The sequence below is a fragment of the Balaenoptera borealis genome (genome assembly GCF_965194805.1).
Source record: "Balaenoptera borealis genome assembly, chromosome: 16".
Taxonomy (NCBI): domain Eukaryota; kingdom Metazoa; phylum Chordata; class Mammalia; order Artiodactyla; family Balaenopteridae; genus Balaenoptera; species Balaenoptera borealis.
The window spans coordinates 13,796,538-13,809,256 of record NC_138872.1 but is presented as its reverse complement, the minus strand read 5'-3'; the positions used below and the strand labels follow the sequence as shown (position 1 = coordinate 13,809,256).

The 12,719-nt window shown below is 41.1% G+C and overlaps 1 long non-coding RNA gene across 1 annotated transcript in view; it reads right to left on the bottom strand.

Moving 5' to 3' along the window:
- Positions 1-664: 664 nt before the first annotated feature.
- Positions 665-12,719, bottom strand: part of LOC309613800 — a 76,769-nt gene continuing 64,714 nt past the window's right edge. Inside the window, exon 2 of the long non-coding RNA XR_014235896.1 lies at positions 665-1,112. This is a non-coding gene — a long non-coding RNA (uncharacterized lncRNA). The remainder of the gene's footprint in view (positions 1,113-12,719) is intronic.

The following is a 12,719-nucleotide window of genomic DNA, read 5'->3' as shown; positions in this document are numbered from 1 at the left end:
AGAATGGGAGAAAATATTTGCAAATGAAGCAACTGACAAAGGATTAATCTCCAAGATTTACAAGCAGCTCATGCAGCTCAATAACAAAAAAACGAACAACCCAATCCAAAAATGGGCAGAAGACCTAAATAGACATTTCTCCAAAGAAGATACACAGATGGCCTACAGACACATGAAAGAATGCTCAACATCATTAATCATTAGAGAAATGCAAATCAAAACTACAATGAGATATCATCTCACACCGGTCAGAATGGCCATCATCAAAAAATCTAGAAACAGTAAATGCTGGAGAGGGTGTGGAGGAAAGGGAACACTCTTGCACTGTTGGTGGGAATGTAAATTGATACAGCCACTATGGAGAACAGTATGGAGGTTCCTTAAAAAACTAAAAATAGAACTACCATACGACCCAGCAATCCCACTACTGGGCATATACCCTGAGAAAACCATAGGTCAAAAAGAGTCATGTACCAAAATGTTCATTGCAGCTCTATTTACAATAGCCAGGACATGGAAGCAACCTAAATGTCCATCGACAGATGAATGGATAAAGAAGATGTGGCACATATATACAATGGAATATTACTCAGCCATAAAAAGAAATGAAATGGAGGTATTTGTAATGAGGTGGATGGAGTTAGAGTCTGTCATACAGAGTGAAGTAAGTCAGAAAGAGAAAAACAAATACAGTATGCTAACACATATATACGGAATCTAAGGAAAAAAAAAAAAAAAAAAAAGGCCATGAAGAACCTAGTGGCAAGACGGGAATAAAGACACAGACCTACTAGAGAATGGACTTGAGGATATGGGGAGGGGGTGGGGTGAGATGTGACAGGGTAAGAGAGTGTCATGGACATATATACACTACCAAATGTAAAATAGATAACTAGTGGGAAGCAGCCGCATAGCACAGGGAGATCAGCTCGGTGCTTTGTGACCACCTAGAGGGGTGGGATGGGGAGGGTGGGAGGGAGGGAGATGCAAGAGGGAAGAGAAATGGGAACATATTGTATATGTATAACTGATTCACTTTGTTATAAAGCAGAAGCTAACACACCATTGTAAGGCAATTATACTTCAATAAAGATGTTTAAAAAAAAAAAATGCTGGGTATCTATCTGTCTCTAGCTATAAACTCCGACGCCCTCCACATTGACATCAATTTCAGGCAATAGTGGCCCCCTTCAGCTGCTCAACTTTAGAACCCACAGAGGAAAGAATCTTCCCAGTTGTTCTAGAAAAATGTCCCAGTGCTGATGCTCACTGGCCAAGCCTGGGTCGTATGTCCACCTTAGGAAGCGGATGTTGAGGTCAGACTCATCTGAATCACATGGGATGAGAGTGGACGGGCAGGAGCTCTCCAGTGGAGCATTGGGAAGCTGTCGCTTGAAGGAGGGGAGAGGATTCTGAGCAGGCAAAACCAGCAGATGTTCAGTATCCCACGTGTCATGAGGAAAAAGAAGGCATTGGGTCTTGAGCAACGTTATATTCCCAGGGACTGGCACAGACTAGGCTCAGAAAATACTTGTTGTAGGAACAAGTCCTATTTGTTTGCATGACAGAGAACACTGAGCCAATTTGCATGTTTCAAAAGGTAAAAAAAGTCTGGACAGACCAATGAAAGAGAATAGAGAGGGCAGTTTAGACTGACACATACATGACAAACTTATTTTCAACAAAAGCACCAAGGTAACTCAGTGGGGGAAAAAAGAATTTTGTTTTTCAATAAATGTTGCTGGAACAATTGGACATTCATACTGAAAAGAAATGAACTCGATTCGTACCTCGCACCATACATGAAAAATGTTTGAGATAGATCATAGGCCTAAACATAAAAGCAAAAATAAGAAGCTCCTAGAAGAAAATGTAGGACCCACTTGGAATGGACAAAGATTTCTTAGACAGGACATCATAAGCACTAACCTTAAAAGGAAAAATTTATGAATTGGACTTTATCGAAATTAAGAAAATTCTGCTCTTTATAATTCACTGTTAAGAAAACAAAAAGGCCACTGAATTGTATACTTTAAAATGGTTAAAATGGTGAATTTATGTAATGTGAATTTTATGCCAATTAAAAAAGTTTAGTAAGTATCATATTGCTTGATTGCAAAACTTTAGGATTCTCAAGTACATAGAATATTATAAATTATATTGTTGTCAAGACGACTAGAGAACAAAATTAAATCACTTCAGGGAAAAAAGAAAGAAAAGGAAAAGGAAAGCCACAGACTTAGAGAAAATATTCGTAATACATAGATTTGATAAAGGAATTGTATCTAGAATATATAAAGAACTCTTACAGTTGAATAAAACGAAGATGACCCAACAAAAATACTGGATAAAATGTGAATTCCCTGTCAGTCCAGTGGTTAGGACGTGGTGCTTTCACTGATGTGGCCTGGATTCAATCCCTGGTTGGGGAACTCAGATCCTGCAAGTTGCATGGTGCAGCCAAAAAAAAAAAAAAAAAAAAATACTGGATAAAAGGTTTGAACAGACACTTCGCAGAAAAAAAAAAATATGTATGTCCAATAAGTACATGGAAAAATACTCAACATCATTGATCTTCAGAGAAATGCAAACTAAAAACATAAATATCATTACATTCCTATTAGAATGACTTAAAAAAAAAGCAAAACAGACAGTACCAAGAGGTGTCAAGGATATGGAGCAGCTGGAACTCTCATTCATTGCTGATGGGAATGCAAAATGGTACAGTCACTTTAGAAAAGAGTTCGGCATTTTCTTATAAAGTTAAACGTATAGATACCATATGACTTAGCAGTCCTATTTAGATATTCTGTGTCTTGATTGTGATGGTGGTTACGTGACCATATACATTTGTCAAAACTCACGAAACTAAAAAGGGTGAGTTTTACTGTATGTAAATTGGACCTCAATAAACCTGATGACTTTAAAACAAAACTAACAAATGAACAGACAGAAAACAATTGACAATAACAAGCAATGGTGAGGATGCAGAGTGAGTAAAATCCTCCTATATTGTGATGGGGGTATAAATGGTAAAACAACTTTGGAAAACTCTTTGTTGATTTCTTATCAAGTTAAACATACATCTAACATATAACAGAGCAATTCCACTCCTAAATATGTACCCAAGATAAATGAGTGCATATGTCCACACAGGCTTGGGCAACAATGTTCAGAGCAATTCTTTCCATTGTAGCGAAAACCAAGAAACAACCCAAATGTCCATCAGTTGGTGAGTGAATAAACAAACTGTGGTATGTTAAGCACTTTATTTTATTCACGCCTGTCTCCCCAGTACCTAGGATACTTGCCTGCCCAGCACATAATAGGGTGCTTAATAAGATTATGTTGTGATGGTTATTGATTCTTAAACTTTAGTAAACAATGTCTATATGAATATGATTATGTAAATATTTTCCACCGCAGAACAACGTTATTGGACCGACATAAAGGGAAATGGAACTTCCTCTATGGTACCATCTTCTACCACATGGCCCTGGTCCCAGGGCTCCCGTAACATCTTATCCCATTGTCTCAAAGTGTGGTGGTACCTTTCCACCAATGGTGTGCTGGAGCTGCGGTGCACCAGCTCACAGAAACTGATCGTACACATCTCTTCCCAACTCCATGCTCAGTGACCTCATGTTTGCAGCTTGAAATTGGCCATGGTATTTACATCCCAAATTGGAAAACAAGACATATCAGGGCTTCCTGCCAGGAGCCAGTTGTTGACCACTTACTAGTACATCACTGCTTAGTCCTGTCCCTAATCCCTGGCCGTCTCTTGGTTTCCTTTTGGCTTCTCAGATCTTCCATCATCTGTGTAACAATTCCTCACACCAAATTCCTACTGTGAGTATTTCTGCCTTCACTAACAAGGCATTAAACTTGTTGAAAGAAGAGATGCATTTCTTTACTTTTTGCTTTTAGAAGATCTAGGTCTTTAATAATATAATTTGTATGAAAAAAATCTTTCTTCTTGATGGCATTTTTCATAGAGCCTGTTGACTTCATGTTCTAATTTCTTGTTCTTATGTCTTCCTGGGCCTGGTGCCCATGTGTCATGCATTCTTAGGTTAATTCTACCAACTCTTGCGTACCGTGTCTTCTGCTTGTTTTGGTTTCCACTTTCAATTTTCTGGTGTATATCTTTTTTTTTTTTTTGAAGATTTTTTTGATGTGGACCATTTTAAAAGTCTTTATTGAATTTGTTACAATATTGCTTCTGTTTTATGTTTTGGTTTTTTGGCAGTGAGGCATGTGGGGTCTTAGCTCCCAAACCAGGGATCAAAACTGCACCCCCTGCATTGGAAGGTGAAGTCTTAACCACTGGACCACCAGGGAAGTCCCTCTGGTGTATATCTTGAATTCACTTTTTTTAGCAGGGTTATGCTTGTTGGATATGGAAATACAGGTTTAAAGCACTTTCTTTCTTAAAAACTTGAGCTCTGTATTCTGAAGGATTTCCTTGCCCTGATTTTTTTTTTTTAGATATTTATTTATTTATTTATTTATTTTATTTTTGGCTGCATCAGGTCTTAGTTGCAGCACTCGGGATCTTTCATTGCAGTGCGCAGGCTTCTCTCTGTAGTTGTGACATGCAGGCTCAGTAGTTGCGGCATGCAGGCTTAGTTGCCCTGTAGCATGTGGGATCTTAGTTCCCTGACCAGGGGTCAAACCTGTGGCTGCTGCATTGGAAGGCAGGTTAGTTTTTTTTTTTTTAATTAATTTATTTTTTATTTTATTTTAGTTATTTATTTTTTGGCTGTGTTGGATCTTCATTGCTGCATGCAGGCTTTCTCTAGTTGCAGCGAGCGGGAGCTACTCTTTGTTGAGGTGCGTGGGCTTCTCATTGCGGTGGCTTCTCTTGTTGTGGAGCACGGGCTCTAGGTGAGTGGGCTTCAGTAGTTGTGGCACATGGGCTTCAGTAGTTGTGGCTCGCTGGCTCTAGATCTCGGGCTCAGTAGTTGTGATGCACAGGCTTCGTTGCTCCGCGGCATGTGGGATCTTCCCAGACTAGAGCTCGAACCCTTGTCCCCTGTATTGGCAGGCAGATTCTTAACCCCTGCACCACCAGGGAAGCCCGGAAGGCAGATTCTTAACCACTGGACCACCAGGGAAGTCCCTAATATTTCTAAACACTAATTTGGCGTTCGGCATGTTTATTCTATTTTGCAGCGTACACACAGATAGAAAATTGTTTTCAGTAACCGTATTTTTAATTTCCAAATTCTTGTTCTGAGGTGACTTCTTGAAATAAAGTTGGAGATGACTATGCTTGTATCTACAGAAAAAATATGGCAAAAAAGTTTTTTGCACAAACAGCATTGAACAGCAGTAATTAAAATAAGAACTGTCACACATACTGTGTGGGTGAGGCTACAGGAAAAAAGACACTGGCATACATTGATAGTACAAAGTGATACAACTTCTATGGGGATAATTTACCAATCTGTATTAAAAGTACACTGGCATTTACCCTTTGACCTAGCAATTTCACTTTCAAATATTTATATTACACCTGCATACATACAGAAGAAAGTGAGTACAAAGTTTTCATTGCAGTATTATTAGTCATTGCAGGAGTGGAAACAACCAAAGTTTCCATCTATAGGGAATGACATAGCCACACATGGAATAGTATGTAGTGATAAAGAAAAAACCGAGGAAGCTCTCTTTTTATTGATATTGAATGATCTTCAAGATATGATGTTAAGAGAAAAAAGCAGAGTGCAGAAAAAGTCTGTACAGGATGCCACCTTTTGTACAAGGGGACTAAATATTTATGTTTGCTTAAAGAAATACAGGAAGTGTTCACAAGAAACTAACAAAAGTGTTTATCAATGGTAAGGGGGAGAGAGAGGAACTAGGTGAACAGGGATGGGTGGAAGTCAGTTTTTTCAAGGTATGCCTTTCTATATCATTCTGCTTTTTGAACCTTATGAATGTATTTTCTATGAAAAAAAATTAAATGCAAAAAGTTTAAAGCCAAAATATATCAATCACTTTTTACATGCCAGGTTCTATGCTGAGGGCGTTTCATATAGCAGCTCATTTAAACCTCATGCTGAGAAGCAGGAGTAAAACCCTGACATCACAGTGGGCGAGGCTGACGCTCAGAGAAGTTAAGTTCCACTGTGACTCTGTGATTTGGGCACGATATGTCTGACTCCAGAGCTTTGCTCTTACCATGCGGCTGACCACCTCTCAACCACGTCTCGATTGTATATTTTATTTCCATTGTCCTGTGTCCGCACCCGGCCCAAATGAATATGTAATGCATAATTCTCATTGTAGGATAGATTCAATTTTATAACTAATATTTCTAACCACAACAAAGAGAGCGGAGGAGAGGGGCAGAATCTGTACTCAAAAGCTTGTCACTTGGGCCACAATGAGAACTGCAGTGGTAATGGCTGATTAAGATAAGATGCCTCCTAAATATCGTATATTAACGCATATATGTGGAATCTAGAAAATTGGTATAGATGACCTTATTTGCCAAGCAGAAATAGAGACACAGACAGAGAGAACAAATGTATGGATACCAAGGGGGAAAGGGGTGGGGTGGGAGGAATTGGGAGACTGGGATCGACACATATACACTTTTTTTTTTTTTAGAATTAAAAAAAAAATAAATTTATTTATTTTATTTTTGGCTGTGTTGAGTCTTTGTTGCTGCGCGCGGGCTTTCTCTAGTTGCAGCAAGCGGGGTCTACTCTTCGTTGCGGTGTGCGGGCTTCTCATTATGGTGGCTTCTCTTGGTGTGGAGCACGGGCTCTAGGCGGTCAGGCTCAGTAGTTGTGGCTCGTGGGCTCTAGAGCGTAGGCTCAGTAGTTGTGGTGCACAAGCTTAGTTGCTCCGTGGCATATAGGATCTTCCCGGACCAGGGCTGGAACCTGTGTCCCCTGCATTGGCAGGCGGATTCCCAACCACTGTGCCACCAGGGAAGTCCCGACACATATACACTATTGATACTATGTATAAAATAGACAACTGATGGGAACATACTGTATATCACAGGGAACTCTACTTAGTGCACTGTGGTAACCTAAATGGGAGGGAAATCCAAAAGGGAGGGGATGGGCTTCCCTGGTGGCGCAGTGGTTAAGAATCAGCCTGCCAATGCAGAGTACACGGGTTTGAGCCCTGGTCTGGGAAGATTCCACATGCCGCGGAGCAACTAAGCCCGTGCACCACAACTACTGAGCCTGCACTCTAGAGCCCGTGAGCCACAACTACTGAGCTCACGTGCCACAACTACTGAAGTCCGCGTGCCTAGAGCCCGTGCTCCGCAACAAGAGAAGCCACTGCAAGGAGAAGCTGGTGCACTGCAATGAAGAGTAGCCCCTGCTCGCTGCAACTAGAGAAAGCCCGCGCGCAGCAACGAAGACCCAATACAGCCAAAAATAAATAAATTAATTAAAAGAAAAAACTTATAAAAAACAAAAGGGAGGGGATATATGTATATGTATGGCTGATTCATTTTGCTGTGCAGTAGAAGCTAACACAACATTGTAAAGCAACTATACTCGAATAAAAATTAATTTAAAAAAAAGATAAGATGCCTCCTACTAAGTGAAGTAAGTCAGACAGAGAAAAACGAATATCATATGATATCACATAGATGAGGAATCTAGAATATGATACAAATGAACTTATTTACAAAACAGAAACAGACTCACAGACATACAAAACAAATATATGGTTACCAAAGGGGAAAGACAGGGGAGGGATAAATTAGGCATTTGGGATTAGCAGATATAAACTATTATATACAAAATAGATGAACAACAAGGTCCTACTGTATAGCACAGGGAACTGTAGTCAATATCTCATAATAAGCTATAATGAAAAAATCTGGAAAAGAATATTATATATATGTATTATAAGTATATATATAACTGAATCACTTTGCTGTGTACCAGAAACTAACACAACATTGTAAATCAACTACACTTTTTTTGGCTGCGCCTCGAGACTTGCAGGATCTTAGTTCCTGGACCAGGGATTGAACCCAGGCCATGGCAGTGAAAGCACGGAGTTCTAACCACTGGACCGCCAGGGAACTTCCATCAACTACACTTCAAAAAAAATTAAAATTAAAAGAAAAAAAAAGGATAAGATGCCTTCAAGATAGGCATTAAAAAAATGTGACTGGGGAATTCCCTGGCAGTCCAGAGGTGAGGACTCCACGCTTCCACTGCAGGGGGCACGGGTTCAATCCTGGTGGGGGAACTAAGATCCTGCAAGCTGCAAGTTGTGGCCAAAAACAAAAACAAAAACAAAACAAAAACAAAACCAAAATGTGATTGATCTTGACTCAACTTCAGTTTGAATTGATAGTCCAAAAACCAATTCAGTAACACTTTCAGAAGAAAATGTATTTTCATGAACTCAAAAATGGGTCTGAATTCATTGCTCCCTCTTTAGAAATTGTAACAGGTGTGTATCAGTTTCCCGTGGCTGCTATAACAAGGACCTACCACAAACTTGGTAGCTTACAATGACAGAAATTTAGCTTCTCACACTTCTGGAGGCTAGAAGTCCAAAATTAAGGTGTTGCAGGTTTGGTTCCTTCTGGAGGCTCTGAGGGGGAGTCCATTTCATGCCTCTCTCCTAGCTTTTGGTAGTTGTCAGCCATCCTTGGCGTTCCTTGGCTTGTAGCTCCATCACTTCAATCTCTGCCTCCCTCATGCCACGGCCTTCTTCTCTGTGGGTCTGTGTCTCTCCTCTTGTTAGGAAACCAGTCATTGGGTTTGGGCCCACTCCAATCCACTATGACCTCATCTTAATGATACACTACCCCCCAAATATGGCACTTAGGCATATTGAATATTTTAAACTGTAGGAGTTTGAGAAAGAGCAGGAGCAGGAAGGACTCTCTGACCGTCCCTGAAGCAGGTCATGAGACTCTCATGTGAGAGGTACTCTCCCTCTACCTGGAGGAAAGGAGCATCCTTATCTCTGAAGATGGAGCAATCTGAACAAACAGGCTGTACTGTTTCCCCCAGTTTTCTACCTGGTAGAAAAACACTCAAGTTTAACTGTTTGTTTGGGTCTTCACTTCCTTATAAAGGCTTTTGTGTCTCATAAAACTTCTGTTCAGTACATTTTTATGTTTTTCTCTTGTTGATCTGTCTGTTACAGGGACTCCAGCTGAAAACTTAGAGGGGTAAGTTGATTACCTCAGCAAAGACCCTATTTCCAAAGAAGGTCACATTCTGAGGTTCTGGGCGGATATTAATTTTGGGGAGATACTATTCAACCCTTTGCAGGGTGTGACAGTATTAATATGCATTCCATTTTCCTGAAATTCCAGCTTCTGCTTTATGGTGTGTGCGTGTATGTGTGTGTGTGTGTGTTTGAGTATGGAGGGGCAGAGCTGAGGGGTTATGTTAGTGAAATCTAGAAAATCAAATTCTTTCTCCTGGTACCAGAAATAGTGGCCAGCTTACACCTAGCAGTGTGCTCAAGAAGATTATGTCGTGATGGCCACTGATTCTAAAATTTGAGTAAACAGCATCTGCAATACAATTATGTCGTATCAGCAGCACCCTGATTTTCCTCTGGGAAAATCACCTCCTCTTCACTCTCAATCCATGCAAGTAGGAGGAGCTGACCCCATGCTTTGGCTCTAGGAGCGGGCATTTGATGAGGCCTGGTCAGTCAGAACATTCTGACATCCTGACCACCGTGATCAGTTCAAGCAGTGAACCCATGACGAGAATTGAACCTATCAGAGCCGTTGAGATTCAGTCCTGGGCTTTTGCCAGAGCCATTAGCGCTAAGCTTCCATTTACAGGGGTTACCAAACTGAATATAAAGTTGGAGCTCCAAGGGGCCCCTGAGTGTCTCTGAGTACGAGTCAAAACAAAGGAAATAGGGATAAGGGATGGAGAAGACATACTCCTAATGACATTGTCTGAGCTCCTGGATCCAGCTATACCTGAAGTCAGTCCTCCAGCTGGACTACCCAAGGATAAGTCGAAGAACTCTTTTATGCTTAAGCCAGTTTGAGCTGAGTTTCTGTTATTTGCAACGGAAAGAGTTGCAAACTGAACATTCCTTCAATTTCCTTGAGTTTCCAGTTTATGTCTTGAAAGTAGACAAGAAGAGAGGATATGCTAGTGAAGTGTGGAGAAGGAAATTACTTCCATTTAAAAAAGAACTGGGGAATTCCCTGGCAGTCCAGTGGTTAGGACTCTGTGCTTTCACTGCCAAGGCCCCGGGCTCAGTCCCTGGTAAGGGAACTGAGATCCTGCAAGCTGCGTGGCACAACCAAAAAAAAAAAAAAAAAAAAAGCTGGACACAGATTAATGAAGTGGAAGGAAGCTTGCATGAACTGTAAAGGGACTTGGTTTTCAAGGCATTTGTTCTTTGAACTATTATTTATAATTTATTTATTATTATTAATATTCTGTTATTTATCAGGTGCTGTTCTAGGTACCAGGGATCCAGTGGTGAACCAGTGAGACAGTATGTCTACCTTCATGAAGCTCATACTCTACACAAAAGACAAGCAAATAAATCCATAAACTAGGACTTCCCTGGAGGGGTTAAGACTCCGTGCTTCTACTGCAGGGGCCATGGGTTCGATCCCTGGTAGGGAAACTAGGATCCCACATGCTGCGTGGCGTGGCCAAAAAAAAAAAAAAAAATCCATAAAATAATATTAGTGGTGTCAGGAAAAATAGTAAAGGACTTTGAAATATTAAAAAAAAAAAAATACTGATTGTTCTTTGGAATGCTAGATATTGTTTAGGGAACCCTTTCAGGTTATCTGATTCTACAGGATTCTGTGCCTTTCTTTGTCTTTAGCTATTTTGCAATGCTATAATTTGTACAAAACTGATAACAATGAAAATGATTTTTGCCTGTAGAGATGCAAGTGAACTTTGTCCAATGGAAATTCAATTGATTTCCACCCTATGGAAGAGATGGTTTCCACCATGACATGTGACCCATGGACATTGACCTGTTTTGCATCTACTAGCAGTTTCATTTCAGCATTCTTTTTTTTTTTTAAATAAATTTATTTATTTATTTATTTATTTTTGGCTGTGTTGGGTCTTCGTTGCTGCACACGGGCTTTCTCTAGTTGCGGCGAGCGGGGGCTACTCTTCTTTGCGGTGTACGGGCTTCTCATTGCCGTGGCTCCTCCTGTTGCGGAGCACGGGCTCTAGATCACAGGCTTGGTAGTTGTGGCGCACGGGCTCTGCCGCTCTGCGGCATGTGGGATCTTCCTGGACCAGGGCTCGAACCTGTGTCCCCTGCATTGGCAGGCGGACTCTTAACCACTGTGCCACCAGGGAAACCCCAGCATTCTTGACTGCCTAAATATAATTTGTCTTTGGTTTCTCCTTTGATTCAGTATTAACATCTTTCTGATTCTTTCATTAACGCATGAGTTCAATAAAATCTTTCACAGGTATTTGCTTGATATTTTTGAATGAATGTCATGATTTTACCTCTTCAGAGTTATCTTTTAACAGCGGTGAGTGCCATGGAGACAAAGCAGATGAGGGGCAGACAGGGGTGGACTGGCGTGTGGGAACTATATTAAATAAAGTGATGAAGATGACCTCTCTGAGAAGGTGGCATTTAAGCAAGGATGTTGGGCCTCAGTTTTCTCATCTGTAAAATGGCTCCTAGGCTCTCCAGGACTTACTTTCAAGGAATTTATTAATTCTTTCAGTGGAAAGGATAGCTCTGCACTGGTCTCACTGACAGTTTCTTCTTACAGACATTTTTGTGACCAGTAACAATAATTCAGAAGCCAGCTGGCAAGAAGCTGCCAAATCCTTGTTTGCTCATTTTGCCTGCCCAGCGTCCCTTTTGTCCTCCCCTGGCAACAGCACCCCAGTTTTCTGCTGGGGAACCAGCCTTTCTCCACTCTTTGTCGTTGTGGTTTGGGAAGATTCCTTCTGTCCCCAGGATTCAGGAGTGAGCACGTGACCCAGGCCTGATGGATAAGAGCATCACATCTTACTGGCCAAAGTGATTGGCTTGGAATGATTCAGGCTGGGCCAGTGAGAGCCCTCCTCAGAACTTTTCTTGGAACTATTGTCAAAAGGGTTCTCTCTTGGGACGTCCCTGGTGGTCCAGTGGTTAGGACTCCGTGCTTCCATGCAGGGGGCCCGGGTTCGATCCCTGGTCGGGGAACTAAGATCCTGCAAGTCACACGGTGCGACCAAATGACAACAACGACAACAACAAGGGTTTTCTCTTTCCATCGGGGTCGCTGTGCTGGTGGGAGATAATCCTGGAAGCAGCGTGCAGAAAGCGCTTCGGGAGAGTGAAGCCAGCATGGGGAGAAAGACCCAAGAGCTGATAGAGAAACTGAATACTGACAACTTTGAGCCTCTGGATTCACCTACATCTGCTATCCCACCAACTTCTGGTTTAAGCTTTTTTAGGCTGGGCTTATATTTCTTACAAACGAGACTCCTGACTCATGTAAACCCCAAATCATTGTAGCAAAATGCTCTGACCAACTGTGCTTCTAAGATCTGATCAGTTTACCTAGATTAGCTCCATAATCATTTTGTTATTGCTTAGTGATTCATAGCCTGCAGTGAAATCAGAAAGAACTAGGTTCATATTATATCTCTATTACCTACTGGTTGGATGACCTTGGAGAAATTTGATCAAACATGCAGAACTATTTACTGAGTACCTCCAGGCTCAAGGTGTGGAGTCATGAACAAGACAAAACA